This window comes from Pteropus vampyrus, unplaced genomic scaffold (assembly GCF_000151845.1).
Source record: "Pteropus vampyrus isolate Shadow unplaced genomic scaffold, Pvam_2.0 Scaffold108, whole genome shotgun sequence".
In the NCBI taxonomy this organism is placed as follows: Eukaryota; Metazoa; Chordata; class Mammalia; order Chiroptera; family Pteropodidae; genus Pteropus; species Pteropus vampyrus.
The window spans coordinates 3,943,291-3,948,484 of NW_011888889.1; the positions used below are offsets into that span (position 1 = coordinate 3,943,291).

Consider the following 5,194-nt stretch of genomic DNA (forward strand, 5'->3'; position numbering starts at 1 on the left):
TAGAAATGTCCCATGACCTCATTTAAGTCTTGTTCCAGAAGTTTTCCAAATTATGGCAATAATAACCAGTCCCACATACTGGTTCACAGAGCTCCTGTGAAGCTCTATCTGTGTAAAAAATAATTTAAATCTTTGGAAAAGCAATATCCAAACTCACTTCAGAATAATGAAGACAGCACAGCGATGGCAAAAGTTGAAGTGCATTAAAGCAATCTGCACTTTAAAAGCGATTCTGAAAGATCATTGATGGTCATGAAGGAATAAATTGGCTACCTTTTTCATTGTAATAAAACTTGAATTATTGCCAATAATTTGTTAGCAGAGTTTCTAAATTATTTTATAAAATTTAATATGGTTGCTTTTTTTTCTAATGCAACTTTTTCTATATATAAAGACTATTATATAAGCCAGATTTTTATTTCATTTTTTTCCTAAGGGGAGGCAGATTGTATTAAAAATATCATACGATTGCACTAAATACACATTTGTTTGGAAAAGAAAAGAAATACATCATGTTATTAAAATGTCATTTTGTGTTTCTAAGTAACAGAATCTCTGTGGTCAAATAAACTTACGTTAAACTACCAACTGCTATGAGTAAATCTTTTCATAAATTAGAATCTGCTGAAGTTACTTTGTTTTGAATAAGCTGAGAATTATGTTCACAATTACCCAATTTATACATGAACTAAATGCTAATTTAACTTTTATTGTGATACTCAGAATAAAGAATGCATCATAAATTGTAAATCCATTCTAAGGCAGTAGTTCTTAACTATTTGAAGGATGAACCCCTTTGAGGATATGATGAAGGCTATGATGAACTCTCTATACAGAAAAGTAGACATATACAAATAGTGCATGTATCAAAAGATTTATAAAACCATTCCCAAGTCCTCTAGAGATTCATGTACCATAGGTTAAGAATCCCTTCAAGGGTAACTTCTAAATTAACTTAAAATAAATTTTATATGTAAATATTTAACATGAGTTAAGGATAAATCAGAGTTAAAATTAACTTAAGGCAAATTGCCTTATTTTCCACAAATATTTGGCATTGATTCCTCTTTTTATTTAACAATATTTATGAGACTATAGAAAAGTTGAAAGAATAAAACAATGAACATCTATATACTTTTCACCTACATTCAACAATTAATAATATTTTGTCACATTTATTTATCTATTTCTCTTTCCATATCCATATCTATACTTACATACATACATACACTCATACATACATACATACATACATACATACATACATACATACATACATATGTATTTGCAGGAGACAGAGTCTGGACCATTTGAATATAAGTTGCAGATATTATAACATGTCACTTCTGTATGAATCTTTCATATGAATCTAAGAACAAGGACATTTTCTTACATAAACATGAGACAATGATCATATTCTCTCACATTATGAAACTTAAGAAATTTAACATTGATTAAGTATCTTCTAACATACAGTCCATATTCAGGTTTCTCAACAATGTCTTACCTAAATAATTGTCCCAATAATGTCTTAAATTATTGTCTATGTGTGTGTATCACTCAAGATCTAATTTGAGTTTACATACTGACCCTTTAGTCTTCTGCAATCTAAAGTATCAGTTCCCTGCATATTTGAATGTTTCACACCTTCATTTTGTTGAAGGGTCCAAGCCAGTTATCTTGTAGAATGTCTCCTAATCTTCATTTGTTTGATTGTTTCTTCATGGTTAGATTTAGGTGAAACATTTTTGTCAAGAATCCCACACAGGTGATGCCATGTACTTATTTTTGCATCATATCAGGAAGCACACAATGTCGAGTTGGCCCATTATTGGTGATGCTGAGACATTTGGTCAACGTGGTATCTTCTTCTTATAATTAAGACACTACATTGGAGGTTTCACAGTAGTGATTTTCTAACTCTATGATTCCTTCTATACTCATTAGTTGACATTATTCTACAGGAAAAGCTCTGACCCTTTTGACATTCTTTTCTTTGTTATTATAAAAAAGATTTTGCATTTGACGTTATAATCCATTCCCATCCTTACTCTTTCTGAGGTGCTCAAATTGTGTTCATGCTGGCTTCTACGTTCTGTTCACATGTCCTCAGTGATTTTTCATGCCTGTTGGTACAATGAGCTGTTTCAGGCACATCTCATACTTTTCTGGCCTTGATCTGTTATTTGCCATTTCTCCCAGGAGTGTTGGTTCATTTAGTAAGAAATGGTCCCTTTAACATGTTTAAATGTGCGTTTACAATATTAACACCATTCCACAAAAAAGTGTAGGCTTCAAAAAAACATGAACAGATCTCTTCTTTCTTCTGCTCTAGCCACAAATTCACTTAATTCTGAGTATGTGATGGGCTCCATTATTATGTTGAGGTCAGTAATAACAGAAGATAATTTCTCCTTATTCTGGACTTCCAGAATCTCAAATTCAAGTTGAAATGTAATCATGTGGCAATTTCCTGATAATTTGTGTTTCTGTAGAACTCTCTATATTCTTTTCTGTCATCTCAGTGCTTTTTAGGTTCTCTGTCTTCTAGTAGTGGAGTAATTTCTAAAAATGATGCCAGTAAGGGTACTTGAAAATAGAAGTTCTGATTCTAAATGTTCATGATTACCTCTTAGATCTTTTGAAGATTCCCATCCTTCAGAATCTGATTGGTATATTTCTTGAAATGATTTCTGGATTTGGGTGGTGTCTTCCCCAGGTGCCGGTGGCTCCTCACAGGCCCAACTCAGGACTGCAATCTTGGCTTCCACAGTGGGGAGCTAGCACTGGGCTTCTGTAAGCCACCTTTTAAAAATCTATGCAAAAATCATCCTAACAGAAGAAGGGTAATATAAACAATCAAATCACCAATCACATTCCTCAATGGGGACTAGTATTGCATATTAAAAGTGCCCATGTCAGCTGGCACACTACCCAATTTTGATTGTTTATATATTATAATAATTTTCAGTGGACTCTGTTTTTCTCCTAGGAAGTTCCAAAGAAAATGAAGTCTGTTAAATTAATGGGAAATCATACAGAGAACAATGGAACTACATTAATGTTGTGCCAGAGGAAAGTTTACTTTTGACTTATTCTCTAAAGAAAGGATTTTCTAAGCAAACTAAAGAGGTATTTGAGATATGAGAAAGAGATTAAATGCCTTCAAATCATCTTCGAGCACATTGAAAATGCTGAACAATTGATATTCTTGCTAATGTGCCCCTTGTGGACTCCTAGTAGGCAGCACTTTGTTAGCCTATGGCTATTTATTGAATAGTCTTGAAAAAAATTAAAGCTGCATGCATTTAAATATATTTCCTAGTTCTGTATCTTTACTAACTCAAATGGACCAATTCAATTAACCATATGTAGTGATATTTTACTGTACATGAGACTGTAAAAAAATCTTGAAATCCTCCAGAAGATTAAATGCTTCAACTGCAGTATTCCTTTATATAATAATATTTTTTCCAATTCTTAAAATAACTGCTTTACCTGATGCTTCTTAAAATTATATGAAGGTGTTAGGTTAAAAATGTTTTATTTTAAAATAAAAATGTCATATTTTAATTTTAAACCAAGTTTATTGTCACTTAATGAACTCATGTCTCCTAAGTGAGTAAAATGTGTATGTGTGTATAGTAGAAACAAATCTATTCAAATGCCTCCTGGACCATCCTAAAACTCACTGTAGCTACACAGAAACAGTAAGAAGGGAGTGGTAGGCCTCTTTATCCAGAAATGTGAACTCTAAAACTTGATTTAGTCAATAGTTTAGTTACGAGTCTTAAATTTGAATTTTAAAAAGTATATGACATTGTTAATGGAAGAAGTGATTTTATTTTCAGGTTTTATTTACAAATTAAATAGGGTTTGCATCATTGCTTGGATGAGATGCCTATTTTATTTTTTACTGCTGTTATAAGTTTACCTTTTCCTTGAATGTCATAAAAGCTTAACAGTGTTTTATAAAGATGAAAGTGGTTCTTATAAAGAAGTAAAAGTAGAGCATATATGAAAAGCAAGGATATAGCATATTTAGGGATTGATTGCAGCAAGATTTCTTTAAAATTTTTACTTTCTCAATTAAAGTAGAACAGGGTTTCCAGATCTGGTACAGCAGAATATTTCCTATCAATCTGATTCTTTCACAGATAATTAACTCTAGGCAAAATTTGAAAAACAACTATCTAATGCATTGGAGAATGACAAAAATTCAGGCAGATACTAGATAGGAGTTAACCCTTGGAAGAAGGAAATAACATTAAGTAAAATTTTCATTCTAATGGCTTTTAGCCAGAGCATCTTGTGACATGTCTAACATTTGGATAAACTATTTCACCTTTGATGGCTTGAAGAACTAGAAGACAGAGTTTAGGTCAGTCACAGCCACTAGAAATAGATGGGGGAATTCCAGAAAAGAAAGACCCAGAAATGGGGAAAGGAACCTCATGTTCTGTGTATAAACTCCACTCAGGTTTCTGGTTGATCCCTGAACCTCATGTGAACATGAACCTCACATGTAACCTCACATGGTGGAGAATCTAAGCAATCCAGCTAAGGCTAATACTTAACATGAGATTTGAACACCCACTATTCCTGGGGAGACAGATTTTTTAGTTTGAGTTTAGCTAGTTAAGTGCCCACTAGAACAACACCAAGCACAATACAGCACTCTTTAGAGGAATAAAAGAACATATATCTCTACAACATATAGGTCCCAGAGTTAAGGGAACAAACCAAACCATTCTTTGTCCCAGAGGGAGACATGACTTCATCCCTCAAGGCTGCTTGCTTCAGACATAGCTCTGAGAATAGTTTGGATAAAGAGCAGTCAGGGCCTTGAATTGACATACCTTCTAAGAACTCTTGTTCAGGGGCTCTCGGAGACATGGTAAGTTGTTTCCCTCAACATTCATTTTTCCATTATCAACTGATCTGAGGGTAAGGAAAAAAGGAGTTCTTAGACTAAAGAATGGAAAGACTTTGAAAAGAACTAACAACACTAAACAAGAATTCTAGGGCTCTATGAGAGGGCGGGAAATCCTGCTCACTATTCATAACATGCTAACTGGTTTACCAGTTAATATTTTCCTAATCACCTTCTTTTGCTAATGATTCTATATGTTCAGAGAATCAATATAAACAAAGAAATACATAAACAAATTTTTTAAAGTGTCATTGATTTAGG

General features: G+C 33.0%; 1 pseudogene; it reads right to left on the minus strand.

Annotated features, from left to right (window-relative positions):
- Positions 1–2,216: 2,216 nt before the first annotated feature.
- Positions 2,217–5,194, minus strand: part of LOC105295567 — an 8,578-nt pseudogene continuing 5,600 nt past the window's right edge.